Source organism: Sus scrofa, chromosome 2 (assembly GCF_000003025.6).
Source record: "Sus scrofa isolate TJ Tabasco breed Duroc chromosome 2, Sscrofa11.1, whole genome shotgun sequence".
Taxonomy (NCBI): Eukaryota; Metazoa; Chordata; class Mammalia; order Artiodactyla; family Suidae; genus Sus; species Sus scrofa.
The window spans coordinates 35,044,240-35,067,949 of record NC_010444.4 but is presented as its reverse complement, the minus strand read 5'-3'; the positions used below and the strand labels follow the sequence as shown (position 1 = coordinate 35,067,949).

Sequence of the window (23,710 nt, the reverse complement as noted above, 5' to 3'; positions counted from 1 at the left end):
CTTTTAAATGTATCCATATTGTTGCATATGTCAATCATTTGTTCCTTTTAAAATTTCATTTCTTCTAATTTAATTTCCCTAGATGAATACACCACAATTTTTTTTTCTCCATCAGCTAATTATTACTTTGGTTTTTTCCAGTTTGGGATTCTCATGAATAATGCTGCTATGAATACTCAAACAGAAGTTTTTGAGGGCGTGTGCACATACATTTTCATTTTTTAAGGGGTTAATTTTGGAAAGGAATAGTTAAGTCATATAGTATATGTAATTTTGTGAAAAACTGCCAAATTGTTTCTAAATTGAATGTACAGTTCTCACCAGCAAAGTATAGGAGCAACTCACTATACTTTCCCTACCATACTTGGCGTGGTCAGTCTTTTAAATTTTGCTCTTTCTAATCATGTATCATGATCAGCCAAATCATTATAATTTTAATTTCCCTAAGGTTAATGATATTTAATAGTTTTCTTTTTTTGGTTTATTTTATCTTTTTTATTTCCCTAATGCATTATTTTTTTTCTACTGTACAGCATGGTAACCCAGTTACACATACATATATACATTCTTTTTTCTCACATTATCATGCTCCATCAGAAGTGACTAGACATATTTCCCAGTGCTACACAGCAGGATCTCATTGCTAATCCATTCCAAAGGCGATAGTCTGCATCTATTAACCCCAAGCTCACAATCCAACCCACTCCCTTCCCGTCCCCCTTGGCAACCACAGTCTATTCTCCAAGTCCATGATTTTCTTTTCTGCGGAAAGGTTCATTTGTACCATATATTAGATTCCAGATATAAGTGATATCATATGGTATTTGTCTTCCTCTTCTGACTTACTTCAAAAATCAATGAAACTAGAACACACCCTCACACCATGCACAACAATAAACTCCAAATGGCTGAAAGACTTAAATATAAGACAAGACACCATCAAAGTCCTGGCAGAGAACAGAGGCAAAACATTATGAATGTTTTCTCAGGTCAATCTCCCAAAGCAACAGAAATAAGAGAAAAAATAAACCAATGGGACCTAATCAAACTGATAAGCACAGCAAAGGAAACCAAAAAAACAAAAAACAAAAAGACAGCTTGTAGAATGGAAGAAAATAGTTTCAAATGATTCAACTGACAAGGGCTTAATATCTAAAATATACAAGCAACTTATACAACTCAACAGCAAAAAAGCCAATAACCCAATTGAAAAATGGGCAAAAAACCTGAATAGTTTTTATATGTTTTATATTTATGTATCTTCCTTGTTGTAATGTCCCATTAATGTTTTGCTTTATTTATTCATTTATTTGTTTGTCTTTTTGCCTTTTCTAGGGCCATGTCCTCAGCATATGGAGATTCCAAGGCTATGGGTTGAATCAAAGCTGTAACTGCCAACCTACACCAGAGCCACAGCAACATGGGATCCGAGCCATGTCTGCAACCTACAGCACAGCTCAGGGCAACGCCAGATCCTTAACCCACTGAGCAAGGCCAGGGATTGCACCTGCAACCTCATGATTCCTAGTCCGATTCATTAACCAATGAGCCAGGAGGGGAACTCCCTGTTTTGCTCTATTTAAAAAAAACCTCTAATTTTGTATGGGATTGTTTACTAATAATTGAGTTGCAATAGTTATTTATATGTTCTAGGTATAAGTTTTTATCAGATATGTATTTTTTGCAAATGACATTTCCCAGTATGCGGCTTGGCTTTTCATTTTATTAACTGTGACTTTCATATAAAAAATAGTTTTATTTTTTATTAATTAGTTTAACTATTTGATATTAGAAATTTTTGTTTCTATCTAGGAAATATTTGCCTAATCCAAGGTCATAAAGAGTTGCCTCTCTTGGCAAGTTTGTGTTCTCTCTTAGATGTTTTAAAATTTTGGCTCTTATGGTCTGTGATACAACTTGTTAAATTTGGTGTAAACCATGAAGTATTGGATTGTGAAGATTTTTTTCTTTATTGATACTCAGTTGTTTCAGTTTCACCATACCTTATTTTTAACATAGTTATGATTGAGCTGAGAGTTGACCAACTGATGGTATAGAAGCATACCGAGAATAGTGTACAAACTCTTATGCCCCATATGTCATGGATTCATGGGTTTCTAAATAAGAAGTCTGTAGACAACTCCTTTGATTAGAGATGTATGGTGACTTGTTTTTATACTTCAGCAAAACAATTAAGTACTCTGAATCTAGAGTATTCAAAAAAGTTTGCTACTGACTAGAGTGATTTTAGTCAAATTGTTCAACTTCCGGGTTTTAATTTATTCATCTGTTAAATTGGGGAAGTTCATAATTTTGTGCAGTGCCTAGTAGAGAATCAAATACCTTATAAATGACAGCTGCTCTTATCCCTCTTTTTCATTTTCATTAGCTCCTTATTTCAATCAAGGAAAACATACTTCCCAATTCTCTCCTATTCTACCCCAATGTAGTACTCTGAGCTCAGTTGTCCCATGCTTGGTTTTACTGTAGTTATCTGTGTGTCTGCTGCCTTTCTTTATAGAACTGAACTCTTTTTTTGAGAAAGGAGATAATCTAATACTGATTTATTCTAGTTTAATTAATTGAAAAAAAGAAAAAAATTGAGCGCCATTATCCCTGTACCAAATAGTTCACCTCTGTGCCATGGGCTAAAAATTAGATATGGATTTTCATTAAAAAATTCCAGAAATAATAATAGAAATTATTACTTTAAATGTTGACTATTGGTCAATGCACTACTAACTCACACCTGCATGATGATATATAATTCTCCCTCTAAGGCAGTAGTTTCCAAACTTACATGCCCATTAGAATCATGTGGAATTTTTTTTTTTTAATTCTGAAGGCCAGGCATAATCCCGTACAAAATAAACAAAATTTCTGGAGTTGGAAGAAGGGCATTTTTTTTTGAGCTTCCCTGTTACCTTCAAAGAGCAGTTAAGTTTGGGAACCACTACCTTAAGATCAGTCCTGCTATTATCAACCACAGATTTCAGATGAGATAATTGCATGTCTCTAAGAGATTAAGGCCTTCTGATTCTAGGACCCCCATGTACCCAAACATTATATTTTATAAATTACAATTAAACTAAAACCTCTAAATATATGCATATGATCTTGCATATGTAAGATTATATATTCATATAAATATAATTATAATACACATATTCATATATAAATACAGATTGGAAATATATGAGAATTGATATAGAGCAGAGAGTAGGAAAATTAGAAAACCTAATATCACTTTTGTGGATGGTTGAGGGTGTTGTGGTCGGAGCATCTAAGAAACATTGTGAAGAGAAGAGTTTTCACCTGAGTTTAGAAAGAGAAGTCATTTTGCAAGTATAAAATTGGGCAAATTTCTATGGAGCAGCCCTCTATTTGGTCAAATGGCCTGAGGCATGAGAGAGCATAGGGAGTTTGAAATTTTGGCAAATAGTGAAAGGAACTAGCTAGCAGTGGCCTGGAAACAGCTGAAAGATGTACCTAAGTCAGGTATTGGAGTCGCTTATATTCCAGGTTAAGGACTTTAAACTTTACCATTTATTAGTTTTGCTGAATTTAATTGAAGATTAGTATGAATAGAGTCACCATTAATGCACGTCATAAGCTCATATCTAAGTTTATGCAATGTTTTGACTTTGAGTACATTGCTATAGACAGCAGTGAGTACCCATTCTTCTCTTTAAATCTTGCGGTGAAATCCTAGTTCTTTGCAGGCTGGAAACCACATTTCAGCATTAATTGCCAGATGCCACTGGCAAGAAACACATTTCCCTGAATAGACTCCTACTTGCCAGTTTCAGAGATTAGCAATATAATTAGATGTCAAAATGCATCCTTTCCACATATTTTTCCACTCCTTCCTGCTGCTTTCATAATAGGAAAACCTAAAAGGAATCAAGCCGGTGAGCTTATCTAATCCTGGAACTCATATACCTACAATAATAAGCAGATACATGTTTCCAACATGACTACACATTTATTTATAATCACGAAAAGTAATCATAAAATTTTCCTTCTAAATACTTTTCTTCATTCTAACATTCTCCATGTTGGTTCAGACTCTCCTCACTTCTGACATCAATATTTTCCTTCTCTAATCCATCTTCCATACTGTCAAAAAGAAGGACAGTTTGTTTAAATTTAAATTTACCCAGTATCCCAATCCTAAGTCTATCCTTATCTGTCCAGTCATTATAGGATTAAGTCTAACCTCCATAGATGATTTGCAAAGTTCATCCCTATCTCTTCAGTCTCGTCTATATCCAACCATGAATAGTAGAAGTACTGAATTTCTTGTAGTTTTCCATTTCTCATCTCTGTTTTTCTTCAACTATTTTTCTTTGTCCTGTATGTCTTTCCAACCTTTTTTCCATTTGGTTACTTTGTAATAATTTTAAAATTGTTATTGATATATACTTCAGATAGCATGAAATTCACCTACTTGAACTGAAAATTCAGTTTTATTATATTCATTTGCTTCTGCAGCTATTACCAGAATCCAATTTTCAATCATTTTCATCACTACAAGAAAATACGGATGTCCATTAGTAGTCACTGTATCTCTCCCCACATTGTCCATGGTAATTGCTAGTCCAATTTTTATCAATGTAGATTTTCACATTTTGAACTCTTCGTATAAATAAAGTCATAGTAGTTGGTGTTTTGTGCCCGACTTCTTTGAGTTAGCATAATATAACATGTTTTCAGATTTATCTGTGTTAGAGCATACCTATTCATCAAATTATAGATATTACATTGCTTCCAATTTTTGGTATTATGAATAATGCAGAGAAAAAATATATTTGGTTCTTCCTTTTTATCCAATCTGACAATCTCTGCATTCTGATTGAGTTGTTTTATCCATTCACATTTGGTGTTATTATTTATATGGTTGAATTTAAGTCTGTGATATTTTCTTTTGGTTTTGTGTCTCAAGAAAGTTTTATTACTCTGATACTACTTTACTGCCTTCTTTAGTATAATGAAATGTCTTCTAATGCAACATTTTAATTCTTTTGCATTTTTAAATATATTTTGAGTTTATATTCTTCTTCTAGGGCTTATGATATACATAAATGATCAGAATCTACTTTAGATTTATTCTAACTTATTTCCAGTGAGGGATAGAAATCTTATACCTATATAACTTCATTCTGGCCACACACACATCCTTTTATTTTCTTTCATTTTTATTCATATCATAACTGTGTATGCAACCTTTTGTCTTTTAAAGAAGTTGAGAAAAGATAGGAGAATGATTAAAGAATTTTAGAATGTATTTTATTAGCCTCCTTGTTTGAGATTTCTGCTCTTCTTTATTCCAATATTTTCTATGAATTCAGGTTACACAAGTTGTCATTTTATTACTCCAGTTCAGCTTTGTTTCCACTCCCCTTGTATATTTTTTACTTTTTTAATTTTTATTTTTTTGCTTTTTAAAAATTAGAGTTGAGTTACAGTGTTGTGTTAATTTCTGCTGTACAGCAAAGTGATACAGTTATACATATAGATACATCCTTTTTTAATTACGGTGTTTATTTTTTCCATTATAGCTAGTTTACAGTGTTCTGTCAGTTTTCTACTGTACAACAAGGTGACCCAGTCACACATACATGTATACATTCTTTCTTCTCACTTTATCATGCTCCATCAGAAGTGACTAGATATAGTTTTCAGTGCTATACAGCAGAATCTCATTGCTAGTCCATTCCAAAGACAATAGTTTGCATCTATCAACCCCAAATTCCCAATCTATTCCACTCTCTCCCCATCTGCCTTGGCAATAACAAGTCTCTTCTCCATGTCCATGATTTTCTTTTCTGTGGAAAGGTTCATTTGTGTTGTATATTAGAATCCAGACATAAGTGATATCATATGGTATTTGTCTTTCTCTTTCTGACTTACTTCACTTAGTATGAGAGTCTCCAGTTCCATCCATATTGCTGCAAATGACATTATTTAGTTCTTTTTTATGGCTGAGTAGTATTCCATTGTGTATATATATACCATGTCTTCCTAATCCAATCATCTGTTGATGGATATTTGGGTTGTTTCCATGTCTTGGCTATTGTGAATAGAGCTGCAATGAACATGCGGGTGCATGTGTTTTTTTTTAAGGAGAGTTTTGTCCAGATATATGCCCAAGAGTGGGACTTCTGGGTCATATGGTAATTCTATGTATAGATTCCTAAGGTATCTCCATATTGATCTCCATAGTGGTTGTACCTCCGACCAACAGTGCAGGAGGGTTCTCTTTTCTCCACACCCCCTCCAGCATTTGTTATTTGTGGACTTATTAATGATGGCCATTCTGACTGGTGTGAGGTGGTATCTCGTGGTAGTGTTGATTTGCATTGCCCTAATAATCAGAGATGTTTTTTCATGTGCTTGTTGGCCATCTGTACATCTTCCTTGGAGAAATATATTTTCAGGTCTCTTGCCCATTTTTCCATTGGGTTGTTGGCTTTTTTTGCTGTTGAGTTGTATAAGTTGCTTGTATATTCTAGAGATTAAGCTCTTGTCAGTTGCATCATTTGGAAACTATTATCTCCCATTCTGTAAGTTGTCTTTTTGGTTTCTTTTGCTGTGCAAAAGCTTGTCAGGTTGATTAGGTCACATTGGTTTATTTTTGCTTTTATTTCTGTTGCCTTAGGAGTCTTACCTGAGAAAATATTTGCAAGGTTGATGTTAGAGCATGATTTGCCTATATTCTCTTCCAGGACTTTGATGGTGTCTTGTCTTATATTTAAGTCTTTCAGCCATTTGGAGTTTATTTTTGTGCATGGTGTGAGGGTGTGTTCTAGTTTCATTGATTTCCATGCAGCTGTCCAAGTTTCCCAGCAATGCTAGCTGAAAAGACTGTCTTTTTCCCATGTGACGTTCTTTCCTCCCTTGTCAAAGATTAATTGATGAATTGACCATTGGTGTCCAGGTTTATTTCTGCATTCTCTATTCTGTTCCATTGGTCTGTATGTCTGTTTTGGTACCAGTACCACACTGTCTTATGACCGTGGCTTTGTAATATTGCCTGAAGTCTGGAAGAGTTATGCCTCCTGCTTGGTTTTTGTTTCTCAGAATTGCTTTGGCAATTCTGGGTCTTCAGTGGTTCCATATAAAGTTTTGGATTGTTTGTTCTAGTTCTGTGAAATATGTCATGGGTAAATTGATAGGGATTGCATTGAATCTGTAGATTGCTTTGGGTAGTATAGCCATTTTTAAAATATTAATTTTTCCAGGCGCATGGACTATCTTTCCATTTCTTTACATCTTCTTTAATTTCCTTGATTAATGTTTTATAGTTCTCTTCATATAGATCCTTTGTCTCCTTGGTCAGGTGTAGTCCCAGGTATTTGATTTTTTGAGGTACAATTTTAAAAGGTATTGTATTTTTGTATTCCTTTTCTAATATTTCATTGTTAAAATACAGATATGTGACTGGTTCTGAATGTTAATCTTATATCCTGCTATTTTGATGAATTTGTTGATCAGTTCAAGTAGTTTTTCTTGATTTCTTCTTGATTCAGTTTTGGCAGACTGTAAGTATCTAGAAAGTTGTCCATTTCTTCTAGTTTTCAAATTTATTGGTATACAGTTGTTCATAGTATTATTTTATGGGTTTTTTTAATTTCTGCAGTATATGTTGTGATTTCTCCTTTTTTATTTCTTATTTTGTTTATTTGTGTTTTTTTTTTCTCTCCTCTTCCTGGTGAGTATAGCCAAGAGGTTTGTCAATTTTGTTTACCTTTTCAAAGAACCAGTTCTTGGTTTTACTGATTTTTTTTCTATTGTTTTTTGAATCTCTATTTTATTGATTTCCTTCCTTCTGTTGACTTTAGCTTTTGCTTGTTCTTTTTCTAATTCATTTCTGTGGTGGCTTAATTTGTCAATTTGAGATCTTTCTTCTTTTTTTGAGGAAGGTCTGTATTGATAAGAATTCCCTTCTGAGCACTGCTCTTGCGGCATCCCAGAGATTTCTAGTGGATGTCTTCATTATCATTTGTCTCGAGGTACTTTTTAAATTCCTTCTTGATTTCCTCATTGACCCATTGGTTTTTTAGTAGCATTTTGTTTAGTCTCCATGTAGTAAGTGTTTCCTCATTTATTTTCCTGTGGTTGATTTCTAGTTCCATGCCCTTGTGGTCAGAGAAGATACTTGAAATAATTTCTATATTCTTAAATTTGTTGAGGTTAGCTGTGTGCCCCAGTATGTGATCAATTCTTGAGAATGTTCCACATGCACTTGAGTAGAATGTATGTCCTGATTTTGGGGCATGTACTGACCTTAAAATGTCAATTAAGTCTAACTTTTCTATTGTGTCCTTTACGATCTCTGTTGCCTTATTGATTTTCTGTCTAGAGGATTTGTCCATTGATGTGAGTGGGGTGTTGAAGTCTCCTACTATGATTGTATTCCCATCAATTTCTCCTTTTATGTCTGTTAGTATTTGTTGTAGGTATCTGGGTGCTCCTATATTAGGGGCTTATGTATTGACAATTGTAATATCTTCTTCTTTAATGGATCCTTTTATCATTAAATAGTGCCTTTCTTTGTCTTTCTTTATGGCCTTTGTTTTAAAGGCTATTTTGTCTGACATGAGTATTGCAACTCCTGCTTTCCTGTCTTCTCCATTGGTATGAAATATTTTTTACCATTCCCTCACTATCAATGTATATATATGTCCTTTGTCCTAAGGTGGGTTTCTTGTAGGCAGCATATTGAAGGTTTTTGCTTTTTTATCCAATCTGCCACTCTGTATCTTTTGATTGGAGCATTCCGTCCATTGACATTTAAGGTGATTATTAATAGTTATATATATTTATTGCCATTTTAAACCTCGTTTTTCAGTTGATTCCGTGTTTCTCCTTTCTTTCTTTTTTGGATTGGATGGTTTCCATTTATTTATGTTTTAGTACTTCTTAGTTTTTGTGAATGTAATATTTGGTTTTGATTTGGAGTTGCCCTGGTTTTTAAGTATGTGAACCCCTTCCTGTTTGGGTTCAACTTTTTGGGGACCCTCTGTGCTTCCTGTATCTTGATATCAGTTTCCTTTGGATTTGCAAAGTTTTCAGACATAATTTCTTCAAATATATTTTCAATCCCCTTCTCTCTTTCTTTTCCTTCTGGAATTCCTATTATGCGTAGATTGGCCCACTTTATATTATCCCATAGATCTTATATTGCTTATGTGTTTTTTCATGGTTTTCTGTCTGCTGTCCTGGTTGGTGATTTCCATTATTTTACCTTCCATGTCACTAATCTGTTCCTCTGTATTATTCATTCTGCTCTTTAGTGCCTTTAGCTCAGTTTGTCTCTGCAAATAATTTTCTAATTTTTCTAAGCTCCTACCTATATTTTCTAATTCCTTTCTAAAGGAATCTGCATTACTGTTCATATCCACTCTTAATTCCTTGATATTCAGCCTTAATTCCTTCAGTATTTTCACTACCTCCCTTTAGAACTCAGTGTCTATCAGACCACAGAGGTCTGTTTCAGTGTTTGCTGCTTCATGTGAATTCTCTTGTTCCTTTAACTGGGAATGGTTTCTGAGCTTCTTCGTCTTGCTTTTGTTTTTCTTTTTTGTGAGTTCAGTGAAGCCAAATGGTAGTCTTGGGGGGCTGCTTCTATGCAAGAGCACCCCTTTGTATTTTGTGGAGGGTTACTATTTATTTTTGGTGTGGGGGGTTGAATATTAGCTGTCTCTTCCTTTGGCATGAGAAAGCTATTATCCCCAGGGTGCTGAGTGTGTTTCAAGAGAGAAGGAGGCAATAGGTGGGGCTGGTAGTCAGTGCATAGTTGCTGAGCCCTTAACAGCAGCAAGTACCTGCAAGAAGGTGGCACAGGCTACTCCTAGTTGCAGTGCCATGGGAAATGGTAATGACCCTTAGGCAGATTTACAAGGTGTCCAGAGCATTTGGCAGTGGCAGCAGCAGGGTGCGAGAGTTCCCAGGGGAGTGAGCAACAACAGGTAGTGTTTGATTGCAGTGCCCTCCTCTGAGGTGATTGGATCCGCAAGTGGTGCCTGTTCAGGGACCCCTAGTGGTAACAGGCCATGCCCACCTCTGGAGTCAGTGATAACTGCAGTTTGTTGCCCCTGCCACCTGCAGACCATTCAAGAGTCACCCCATCTCGCTTAGCCCACATAGGAAGTACTGCACAGGCTTCTCCTAGGTGCAGGATCCTGGGAATTGACAGATGTCAAGCGAATGGGCACTGCTCATTCTGCAGGAGCAGCAGCAGGACCAGTGTGCTCCCAAAAGGGTGTGAGGGCAGCAACAGGTGTGTTTGGTCATGATGCCCTCCTCTGGGGTGGCTTTGAGGTGATTAGCCTGCAAGTAGTTTTTGTTCATAGACCCCTAGTTGTGGCAATCCACACCCACCTCTAGAGTCAGAGATAACTGTGGTGGTTTGCTCCCGTTACCTGCAAACCATGCAAAAATCACCCTGTCCCACTAAGCCCACCCAGGTGGTGCTGTACCAGCTGTTCCTAGTTGTAGGGTCTTGGGAAGGAACAGTAATCAAGCCCCTGGGTGCTGCCCAGAGCATTTGGCAGTTGCAGCTGCAGGGCAGGTGTGTTCCCAGGGAAGTGAGAGCAATAACGTGTGGTGCTTGGTTGCAGTGCCCTCTTTTTTTTTTTTTTTGCCTGCCCCTGAGGTGACTGGGGCTGCAGGTGAAGTCAACTCACAGGCCCCCAGTGGTGGCAGGCCATGCCCCCTCTGTCTCTGAGACGGCCGCTATGGTCCATCCCTGCCACCTGTAAATCGTGAAAGAGCAACCACATCACACTTAGTCCCCCTTTGCCCTTATCCCACTCAAGAGATGCCTGGTCTCTGGAGCCTGCACAAGAAGCACCCAGTCTCCTGTAGCCTGAGCAAGTGGCATTTTGCCACCTGTAGGCTGTACCAGAGGTGCCCTGCCCTCTGAGAGCCCCCTCACACGTGCACAGGGAGATTCCTATGGTGGTCCTCCCCTCCTCCTCTTGAGCTCCACAACAGTGGTACATTGCTTCTCCTGTAGGCCCATACCTTCTCCCTGGGTTCTTCTGCTGTGGCGTTCCACTCCCGAGCCCATAGCACTCCACTCCTTAGCCTCTCAGGCTGTCCCCACACAGCCAACCCTAGTCCTCTCCTTGGGACTGACCTCCAGAGCCTAAGTCTCAGCGTCCAGCCCCCGCCTGAGCATTTCATGCTGTGGTGTCTGGGCCAGTGGTTCAGAAGATCTGCGAGGCTCTCAGTCTATTCTGTCCTCCTTGGTCCAGATACCGCGCTTTTCTCTGCAACTTTGAGGTCCCTCCATCTTGGCTGATCTCCCTCTTCGTTAGGTAGCTTCTCAGGATGCGGATTCCTTTCCTCTTTCACAGCTCCCTCTAAGGAATGCTAGTCCCATTCTGATTCCTTTTCTCTCCCTCTCTCTCTCTCTTTTTTCTTTTGTTCTATCAAGTTATGTCAAGAGTTTCTTGCCCTTTTTGGAAGTTTGAGTTCTTCTGCCAGCATTCAGTAGATATTCTGTGCCAGCCGTTTTACATGTGGATGTTTTTTTTTGAAATGTTCATGGGAGCAGGTGAATGCAATGTCTTACTCCTCCACCATGTTGTTTTGTCTCCTCTTTTATTCTATTAGTCAAATATATCACATTTTTATAGGTTAGTTGAGCTCATCACATCACCATTCTGGAAACCTTGCCTCAATTCTTATACAATTTTAAAACTAGAACTCAGATGATGTCTTCTCCCAGAAACCTTTCCCAGTTCCCTAGGTTGAGGTATGTGGCCATTCTCTTTTCATACATTATATTGAAAGTATTTTTTTAATGTTTCTATTTTCAGGTTATAAGTTCCTCAGATTTTTTCCTACCTATCTGCCCTCCAAACCTTACTTAATATTTAAAATGCAATCAAAGTCCATACTCATTAGCTCTCTCTTCTCCTCTCATGTCTGGAAACACTCCTCTATTTTTCATGAGCCATGTAAAAAATACATGCATTTACTACATTGCATTTAAATTATATTTCTTTCACCTTAATAGTATCTGTATACTTTTCAATTACTTTTTGTTTTCTTTGTGTCTTTAGTATCTAGGCAAGCACCAGAAACATAGTAAATACTAATGTGTTAATTTAACACATGCATTATTGGAGAAAGCTATGTGACAGATACTCTAAAAAGTATTGGAGAGACACACATGCACACTAACAGATGTTATATCTGCCCTCATGGAGCATATGACTTAGTATATAAAACAGATATTGAGCAAAGAGTGAAACAAATGGACTAAAAAAATGAGAAGCACTGAGATGAACTTGCACCCAATGTTCATAGAGTTAGTAATATCATACGATGTCCTGGTTGTTGTGATGAGGGAGTGAAAACAAAGATGAAGTCTTTACATCTCACAAAAAGCAAATGCTATTTGACTTGGCAAATAGGATCAATGGGGGAAGAGTTCCAAGCAGAAGGTTATGCATGTCCACTGCCCAGGGGCAGAGTAAGCATGGCACTCCAGGATCTGAGAGCTTACTGTGGCTGGAACACCTGATGTGAAGGAGGGTAGAAAGAGAGATGTAGTTAGAGTGATAGGTAGTACAGTTGAGCATAAAACTGTGTGGGGGTTAGGGGTGCCAACCCTGAACAGTCAAAAGTCCATGTATAACTATTGTCAGCCTTCCATATCCATACTTCTGTATCTGCTGATTCAAACAACTGCAGATCCTATAGTACTGTTGTATGTATTTATTGAAAAAAAATTTGAGTGTAAGTGGACCTGTACAGTTCAAATCTATGTTGTTCAAAGGTCAACAGTACTGAGATAATATAGGGCTTTCAGTGTGTGTTTAAGATTCTATTTTTTATTCTTGAACAGTAGTGAGCACACTATAACCAGTTCTAAATGATGATGTGTTTTTGTATAGCCCGTGTGTTAGAAATTGATTTTGTGTTTTTAGATGATTTTTAGGGAGTTCCCGCTGTGGCACAGTGGGTAAATAATCCAACTGCAGTGGCTCAGGTCACTGGAGAGGTATGGATTCCATCCCTGGCCTGGCACAGTAGATTAAAGGATCTGGTGTTGCCTTAGCTGCAGTGTAAGTCTCACCTAGGCTCAGATTCAGCCTATAGCCTGGGAACGTCCATATGCTAAGGACATGGCTATAAAAATGATTTTTTAAAAATCAAAAAGAGAATAATATTTCAGGCTAGGTAGACATACGAAATTCAATTTCAATGTCCAAAACCTCCCTCCCCCCAGTACGAAAATACAGTTATACTCATATCTTTAAGTACTGCTTATGGTTGCTTTTGCCACAGGAGCAGAGTTAAGTAGTTGTGACAAAGGCCATGTGGCCCTTTATAGAAATGTGTGTCAATCCTAGTCTTAAGTAATAGAATATACTGAAATGTTTTAACCAAAACATTTAAAGGCACATAAAGGCCTTTAAAGGCACATAAAGGCATTTAAAGGCACATGGCCATATTCTGTTTTCTTTTGTTTTGTACCACACCTGCAGCATATGAAAGTTCCCAGGCTAGGGATTGAATCTAGCTGCAGTTGAGGCCTAGGCCATAGCCACAGCAATGCAGGATCTGTGTCACATCTGTGACCTACTCTACAGTCTGTGGCAGCACCTGATTCTTAACACAGTGAGCGAGGCCAGGGATTGAACTCATGGATACTAATTTGCTCCCTAACCTGCTGAGCCACAAGGGGAACTCACATGTTTTGTTTTTCTAGTAATGGCAACTTAGAGGAAGGAAGATCAGTTCAAAGATGAGTCTGGAGTCCCCAGGACCATCCCTGTGTTGTATAATTTGCCAGAAAGACTCAAGGGATTCAGCATCTAGTCATACCCATGACTGTGGCTTTATTACAGCCAAAATATACAAAGCAGAATGAACAAAGTGAGAAAGGGCATAAGGTAAAATTCAGAGGATACAAAAGCCTGGATTCACTTTCAGTGAAGTCATGCAGGTACTATACAGCTTAATTCTTGTATCAACAAGTGTGATAATACATGTGAAATGGTTTCTATTAGAAAAGTGTGCCAAAGCCTGGAGTCACAGTTTGTATGGATGCTGGAGACATAGGCATGTGCACCTCTACTTATTGTAGTAATTCCAAACTCCCGGAAGGAAAGTAGGTTTTCAGCATAATCCATATTATTTGCACAAAGGGTTTAGTAACACTGAGCCATTCTTAATCAGTGAGTGATGGAAACCTAATTGAAATCCAAGACCCCAGATGCAAGTCAAGAGCCAATCAAGCAAGCAGGTCTTTGTAAATATAGCAGTTTCTGTTCTGTTATTGCAGCTATTTTCTGCACATGATGTTTTTGCAACAGTCCAGAATTAAATGGTAGTAAATTGGACTGAGTTGCTAAAGTGTAAGTAGAGAGAATGGACAGAGTCAAAAGATATCTAGGAGGCAGTATGCAAATGATTTAGCAGAAAACTGGATATGGTAGCCTAGGGGTAAGAAGATATCGAGGATTATGCAGGAATCTGGTTTATGAGTAAATGTTGATAAACTGATTTCTACAGTTCCATAGTACTTCCAGTTGAAGAATAAACTGATGGAGGAAATGTCTCATTTGATCAATCTGGTAATCTTACATTTCAAGAAGTGCTGAAATAATATATACATATTTTTATATAAATATATATTTAGTTTGGACTTGCATATATGTATAATATACATATGTGCATGTATACAAATATAACTTAGGGCATTCTCTGAATGTACTTTTAAAATGAAATTTTTCACCCTAATGGTCTGAATCAGTTGAAAAAGAGCACAGCCCTCAGAAGAATGGAAATCTAATAGCAGGCTTATTCCAGAATTAGAGGATGAGATTATGACTAGTAGTGGCCAAATCTGAGACATTTAATACTACCTTCACTCACCAAAATCACACCTGCATTAGAGAAATTGGTGTGTGAGGTAGATATACACAATATCCAAACCACATCTTTATGTATAGAGCCCCAAGAACAGGGCAGAGTTGGCTCCACAACTGCTTCTAAAAATCAGTCCCTGGGCCCTAAATTTCCTAAAGCATAAAAGTCACAAGGTAGACAGTTTTTTGTAAGGTTATAAAAGGACAGCAGGAAACAGATCTATACCATGATAAATATAGAAAAAAGAATTCATTTTTTTCATGATTTTGGATATTCATCAGTCATTAAATCCACACCCCTAGATGAAAAACAGCAGACAAAAGATCCAAGAAACATCCTCCTCATTATTGATGCTTAGAGAATAAAGGGAAAGCTTCTTCCTGAAACTACACACACACACACACACACACACACACACACACACACACACACACAGATCTAATTTATTTTCTATTGACAAACATAGTTTAAGATTGTTCCAAAATGTAGTGTTCTTCTCTTCACTAACACTTAGATGGTTTGTGTTGGAGAGCTGTTATTGTCATTTACATGTATATTGTCATATATATTACATATACATTGTCATATACATTACTCTAAGGATTTCTGATTTAAATTGTAAAAGTTGAGAAATGATTAGAATTTTGGGGACTAATTTAAATACTTTAACTGAAAGACATCGTTTCACTTTCTTTTCTCTTCCGAGATGAGCTCAGTATAACTTCTTTGTATCTCAGATGTCTATCCTGAGCTGGTTAGATAGGTTCTGGGTTGAGTAGACAGATAGGTGGATGCGTAATAGATGGATAGATGAACAGAGACATGGATGAATGGGACATGGTTGAATGGGTGGATGGTAGGTAGGTAAATGGAGGAAGGCATGGATAATAGGACAGGGTTGTGCAAGTGGAAGAATAAATCATAATAAGTAGGTAAGCTGACTAGTAGCTGAGTTGATAAACAAGAAGATGAGTAAGTGAGTGACACATGAGGAGACACCTAAGGAAGAGGAAGAGTAAACCTTATAACACCTCCTTGCAAAGTTTAATTTACTAAATTGCCTAGGGGGAAAAAAAAGATTTTCCAGTGTTATGTACAAAAAAAAAGTTTGTTTAGAAAATGTTTATTCACTCATTAATTACCCGTTTGTGAGTTTCTCAGTTTAGGTGATGATCACTGATATAGGATTACACTAGGCCCTCTGGAGGCTAAGGAGGTAAAGCTAAGAGATAGTTGCAGGACAGGTGAAATAAACATCTCAACCCCCATTTTGACAGCTACAATCACAAGTCATGTAACCTTGCTAACTGTAAGTATAGACCAGTAACATATGAGGAGGGCCAACAGAAAGCAATTATTTTTATTGTCTTTAGAGAAGCAATATAGCTAATGGACACAAAGATCAACTTTGCCGAAAACCAAAGTGACAGTTCTACCGGATAATTATTCCAAAGACACCCCCCCGCCCAAAAAAAAAACACTGCACATCATTTTTTTGCATTCATCATCTCATGTAAGCTTTAGAACAATCCTTCAATGTTGTTGAAGATTTTAGTACTGTTTAACAAGAAAGAAGTCAAACAGAGGGATTAGGTTAATTATCTTTGTCAGGTTCATTCATTTAGCTCTAATTTTTTTTTAAGATTATGATGTACCTCACATGAAAAATCAGTTAATCAAGACGTTAATTTGAAAGTTGATTATTTTCTCTCTGTGCTATCTGTTGTTTCATGAAGTATTTATCACATGAAAAATCAAGTTTATATTCAGTATTCCTGTTCTTGGTAAATTGGAGGGAAAGAGTAAGTTTGATGTTGCTTTGTAGTTCACTATCATTTGTGATGCAATGAAATCCAAACAGCATAATAATTGGGGGAAAAAGTTACGCATTATCTTATATAACCTCAGATCAATAGTTTTAATCAGATGAAGGTTTTGGATTCATGTATACGGATACCTACTGTCAAATTCTAGTAAGGTACCCTTGGGCCATTAAGGTAAAGCCCCTTTAAGATTTTCCTGCCTCTTTTGCTAAATTGTTTAACAGTAATACTTAAGTATACTTAAGAGTGTTGCAAAGTATAACAAAGTAACATTTAAGTATAAGCATGATTCTTGGCACATGATAAATACTCCACAAATTTTCACTACTACTATTATTCCTATTTTATAGATAACAAAACTGAAGATTTTAGAAAATAAGGGTATTGGTGATAATCTTAAAGCCAGCAAACAGAAAAGGAAAGACAATAATAGTATTGTAGGTTATATATTAGGACTCTAATCAATATCTCTAACTATATACATTTTAATAATAAATATTGGATAAAAGAATTTATGTGACTATTTAAGCAGATTTGTGCTTAGGATCCAGTGGTATTTTATCCTTACTAGTGGTTTTGGTCATTATCCTAATTAGCTCAGTGAAATATATTTAAACATTAGGAAAATAGAATGTGTGTTATTAGCTATCAGAAAAATTTCAGTCAGCTTTTCTCATCCAGTAGTACAATTTGGAAGCTAGTCCTTGTTGTTGTTGTTGTTGTTGTTGTTGTTGTTGTTGTTGTTGTTGTTGTTGTTGTGTTTTTTGGTAGCACAGAAAGAAATCCTACATCCATTTTGCCATTCAAAATGTGATAAAAGTCTGTCAAAAATTAAAACTCCCACCAGAACTTTATACCATCTTCTATTGTAGCATATACCCTATATCAGATGGAAAGTAATTGCTGGTTTATGCATGATAGCTTCCCCTACAGTACCCATTCTTGGAGGACAGAATCTGCATCTTATGCACCTTCATAATCCTCAGGGTTTTCACATTGATCGGCACAGGATAGATAACTGATAAATATTTGTGGAATCAAATTGCATTGATTTGAATACAAGTCATCATTTTTTTTAACAATTTGGCAGATGTATTGGCAACTGAGTGTGGGGATAATTTTAAATATACTAATAAGATGACTAAATATTAAATAATGTGATAGTAGCTTTATTTAAAATGAGACTCTGTCTCTTTATTCATAATGTAAATTATTATTGCTATGATTATTATCTTTTTCTTTTGTTAGACAAAAACTGTATGCCTTGATCATATTTTAAAAATATTTCCAACCTTACAAAGACTTTTTAAGTCATATTATTGTGTGAAGATAATACATACAGTTAACTAATTTTTAGAGAGACTGATAAAACCAGGTGCTTTTCCAGGTCCTTATATGATTCATCAGTGAACAAAAGTTTTCTACTTGGTAGAGCTTTTGTTCAAGTAGATGAGATAGGCAGAACTCAATAAATTAAAAAATAATTTTGCAGTAAATTAGAAAGTTAAGTGTTATAGTGAAAAGGAAAGTAGAGAGACATAGAAGATGGAGAATGCCAAGTGGGAAGTAAAGTAGTTTGCAATATAAAAGTCTAGAATAAACTCTTTAAACAAGTGACTCTTGAGCCAAGAATTAAAAGAAATTAAGAATTTGAGAGCAGGTGTTCCTGTTGTGGTGCAGGGAAAACAAATCTTACTGGTAACCATGAAGATGTGGGTTCAATCCCTGGCCTCACTCAGTGGGCTGGGGATCCGGAGTTGCTTTGAGCTGTGGTATAGGTTGCTCAGATCCCTCATTGCTGTGGCTGTGGCATAGGCTAGCATCTGCAGCTCCAATTCGACCCCTAACCTGGGAATTTCCATATGCTGTGGGTGCAGTCCTAAAAAAAATAATAGTAATAAAGGAGAATTTGAGAGAAATAAGGGTGGGCTTTGATCTGATCTGAATTTGAATTTATTTTTTGTAAGTATCATCTACATAGTTTATTGGAACTCTAAACTTTTGTGTTCATATCTGGTAAAAACAAAAAAGAATATTTACTTCATCCAGCTTTTTAATTTATTAAATGCCTGTGTAAATTGTTTAGAACTTAACTTGCATGTACCAAGCTTTGTTTATTGTATGCTTAAAAAATCAGAAGATGCTAAAAATTGTGGTTGATGTTATATATAATTGCATGAGGGGTGAGATATTTACATCAGTTGCAAAGTAATTTGTTCCATTTCTGGATGAATACCACACTTCTGGGGCTTTGGTTATTCCCTAGAGTGTGCCTTACCCCTGTAATTTTCAAACTGTGTCTTTTGGCTCTACTTTTAATTCAAGTAAGAACAGCAAAATAAGTCTATTGGGAAATAGGCCTTAGAAATATATTGAAAACTGCCTACTAAAATGCATTAAAATGAGTTTAAAGGAAAAAAGGGTACACATTTAGAATAGTAGGGAATTTGACAGGCTGGCATGTAGGCATTTCAATACCTGCTGCTTTCAACAAAATTCACTTCATGGAATAAAAATTTTGAAAGGATGTTTGGAACAAGCATCCAGAGCAGCTGCCGTATTTTGGCAGTGGCAAAATTAAACAATTGGCTTCATCCAGCCTTCAAAATGGCAGGAAGATTTGCACAGATAGAGGGGAATGTGACATTCAGGCAGATTCACATAGAAAAAAAATACCTATTCAAAATATTTACCACTGACTTAGTCCTGACATCTACAAAATTTTGTGCTGGATTTTATCCATTGTCCCTTCAGCACTCTTGTCAGTAATGTTAATAAACCATAAATTCCTATGCCTGTTGGAAGGAAGTGCAGCCATTGTCTGTCATGTCAATTAACTGCTAAAAAAGAGATTTACATGATGGACTGAAAAGCGTCCTGGAGGAGCATTCTTTGGACAGTCAAATGAGGAATAGAAATTCTCAAATGTTCAACTAGAGAGTGTGTTCTTGTAAACACTGAGGCTCTTCAGACACAAATCAGAAAAAAAAGGTAGTAAGTGCTTGGAAAAATATAAGAAATCTTTTTTTTTTTTTTGTACAGTATGTGGTGTCAGCGTCAAATTTTCTCATTTGCTCATTTCCTCATCCAATATTTATTACACTTCCAGAGGGTACCCAGGACTATTTTAACAATTATCTATTCAATGGTTAGCAAAACAGAAGCAGTCCTTATTGTGAGCAAGTCTATTATCTAAAGAGGGAATGCAACATTAATAATCAGGTAAATAAATAGGTAACAACTATAATAAATAAGGATGAAATTTAACCAGTATACATTAACTTAAGCTTGCAAATTGTTTAAATATTAAGGCACTTATGTACCAACCATAAAATAGCCTTTATCTCCTTCATCCTGGCCCTTTTCCTAGAATCCTGCACCTTCCCTCCAGCACACTTACCTGTCATTTAGCAATACATGGTTAACACTTATTGTAGCAAAATGGCTCTGCCATGACAACTTGAATAGCCTTGGATATCTTCACATAATTCACAAAGGCAAGACTAACCTACAGTTTAACCCAAGTCTTAGTAGAATGTTCTATGATCCTCCATGGAACCTAGTAGTATAAATAGTCTTGTTAGAAGCTATTGAAAACTGCTTCTCATTTACCTCTGTATCTTCGCAGGAGGCTGCAATGGTGCAGTTCCCTCCCTGTCTGCCTTCCCAGTACCTGTAAGACACAGGAGTTTCATATCATACCTTTCCCCCTCTTTTGGATAGAGCTATAAGCTATAAAACAGCTATAGTGGCAGCGAGAACCACTACCTGTGTTGCCTGTCATATGGCAGCCCTGGTTTGATGTCATCCACTGATACTAGAGATGTGGACTGCCAATGCCATGCTATCTTCCTTATGTTTTGAGTGTGAGTAATAAACTGTCCAAATTGATTTGGGCTCATGTCTTTTTCCTGGCTAGATCTATGGAAATGTGGCAAGATGCTTAGGAGCTGCCACAATGCCGCAGCTCAGAGACTACTTGACTGCTTGACACCCATCAATCAGAACACTCCCAGAATCTGCTCCAGTATTGGGGGTAGAACCACATGTGTTGGTTCACATCTGTACCACACCAATCATTTTGTATTTTGAATACCACAACTGATGAAAGTAATAGAAAGGAAAATATGGTATTTCACAAGAGAATATAAAATGAGCCTAAAATTATGTTTGCAGTTCAGAAATGGTTCTCTATGAGAATTAGTTTATCAACTGGGTTCTAAGGGGTGAGTAGGAATTGACCAGGGCAAACAAGTTAGTGGGGAATTTTCCACAGTTCCAGGTACATGTGATGACCCTGAGGTATATAAGAATATGCCTCATTTATAAAGTTCCTAGTGGTCTAGGAGTTAAGGATTCAGTGTTGTTATCACTACTGTGGCTCACTGGCCTGGGAATTTACACATGCTGTGGGTGTGGCAAAAAAAGAAAAAAAGAAAAAAAGAATATTCTTCATTTAGTGAACTATAAGAAAAGCCAATGAGACATTATACAGCCTGTTAGGTCAAGATTTCTCTTCTCTTCTGACAGCCTAGTAAAACATATGTAATTCTACTGGTAAAGTTGGAGTTCCTGAGACTTCAAATAGAACACCAATATGATTTTATTGCATCACTGTATGGAAGACACATTGTTAGCTTTACTGATATATATAGAAATGTTTAAGAAGCCCTTTAGACTGTGAGCTTCATAAAGTTAGGGATATGGCTTTGTGTCATATTTATAACTGATCTCATTATAATAATATAATATCTGAGTGTAAGAATAATATATGATTATTATTGAGGAAGGAAAGGAGGGAAGGAAAGAGAGTAGACAGGAAAAGAAGAAAGGTGGGAGGTCCTCTATTTAGAGAGGTACAAAGTTTATAAAATGCCTTGGATTTATTAGGCGTGCAATAAATATCTATTGAAAGATTGACTGGGAGAGAAGAAAGATATAATGAAGAAATTACATATACTGAAACACATAATAAAATTAAAATGATTTCCCTTCAAAATGACCATGACAGCATGCTAAGATTTTTATAACATGTTATTATTAAAAGGGGATGCAGGAGTTCCTCTTTTGGATCAGCAGGTTATGAACCCAACTAGTATCCATAAAGATACAGGTTCAATCCCTGGCCTTTCTCAGTGGGTTAAGGATCCAGAGTTGCTGTGAATTGTGGTGTAGGTTGAAGGCATGGCTCAGATCCCTCATAGCTATGGCTGTGGCGTAGGCCAACAGCTGCAGCTCTGATTCAACCCCTAGCCTGGGAACTTCCATATTCAGTAGGTACAGCCCTAAAAAGCAAAAGAAAAAAAAATAAAAGGGGGATGAAAGTTAAATAATAAAATGAATAAGTTATAATCTGAAATAATTAACCTGACAGTAATATAAATTCCAAGTTAATAGCATACATTTGTGATGTATGTGCTTCACAAAGGTCTCCATGAATAATTTTTATTTATTGGCTTGTTCAGGGCAATTTCAATATTAGAAGGTGGACACACTCTAAACTAGTCCCATGACCAGCATTATAGGCCAGTATTATTATTGGCATAACTCGAGTGGGATGAATTGTCTAGTCAAACAAAAATAATGACCCCTAAAGGTAGTATAGTCACAAACTACAAAGCCTCAAACTGAATGTGAAGAAGTTTTTGTTTTATTATAAAGACATTAATAATAACTAAAGTTTTGTTTTGTTTTATTTTATCAAGGACAATAGGCTGAAAGAAAGTTTCATAGAGGAGTTCCCGTTGTGACTCAGTGGTTAACAAATCTGACTAGGAACCATGGTGGAATATGTAGGATGACTTTTTGGATGGGAGAAAAGTAGAGACTAAAGGCAGAGAACATAAGTAAATAGCTGCAGCAATCCTGTAAAGAGCAGAAAGTAGGGCATACCTTTAGTAACCATAATAAAAAGTATAGAGAAAGAACAAACAGAATTTATGACTGACTGGGCATAGGCAGAAAACTAGCAGAATTAAAATGTGTGAGATACACAATAATGATCCCCAAAGCAATCTACATGCTGATCCCCAGAACCTGTGCATATACTATTTTATATGACAAAAGAGAACTTGTAGAAATGTAAAAAGTAAGGATCTTGGCATAGAAAGATTACCCTGGATTATCTGAGTAGTGTCATTTTATCACAGAAATCTTTATCAAAAGGAGAGCCAGAGCCAGAGAAGATGATATGCCATTGAAAGTAGAGGTTGACTGAGTAGTATTCTATTGTGTATATATACCACATCTTCCTAATCCAATCATCTGTCTGTAGACATTTGGGTTGTTTCCATGTCTTGGCTATTGTAAACAGTGCTGCAATGAACACATGGGTGCATGTGTCCTTTTTAAGGAAAGTTTTGTCTGGATATATGCCTAAGAGTGGGATTGATGGGTCATATGGTAGTTTTAATGTATAGTTTTGTAAGGTACCTCCATACTGTTTTCCATAGTGGTTGTACCAGCTTACATTCCCAACAACAATGCAGGAGGTTTCCCTTTTCACCACACCCCCTCCAGCATTTGTTATTTGTGGAACTCCCATAGTGAGTGAAGTAAGTCAGAAAGAGAAAGACAAATGCCATATGCTATCACTTATATCTGGAATATAATATATGGTACAAATGAATCTTTCCACAGAAAAGAAAATCATGGACTTGGACAATAGACTTGTGGTTACCAAGGGGGAGGGAGTGGGATGGATTGGGAGCTTGGGATTAATAGATGCAGACTATTGCCTTTGGAATGGATTAGCAATGAGATCATGCTGTGCAGCACTGGGAACTATGTCTAGTCACTTATGCTGGAGCATGGTAATGGGAGAAAAAAGAATGTATACATGTATGTGTAACTGGGTTACCATGCTGTACAGTAGGGGGAAAAAATAGTGTATTGGGGAAAAAAAATTAATAAATAAAGAAGAGTGGAAAAAAAAAAGTTGATGTTGAAGTGATATAGCCACAAGCCAGAGAATACAGGCAGCCTCTAGAAGC

The 23,710-nt window shown here is 36.6% G+C and overlaps 1 protein-coding gene across 1 annotated transcript in view; it reads left to right on the top strand.

The window, feature by feature from the left end:
• LUZP2 (leucine zipper protein 2) overlaps positions 1-23,710 on the top strand; it is a 533,060-nt gene that overhangs the window by 396,225 nt on the left and 113,125 nt on the right. The window lies entirely within an intron of this gene.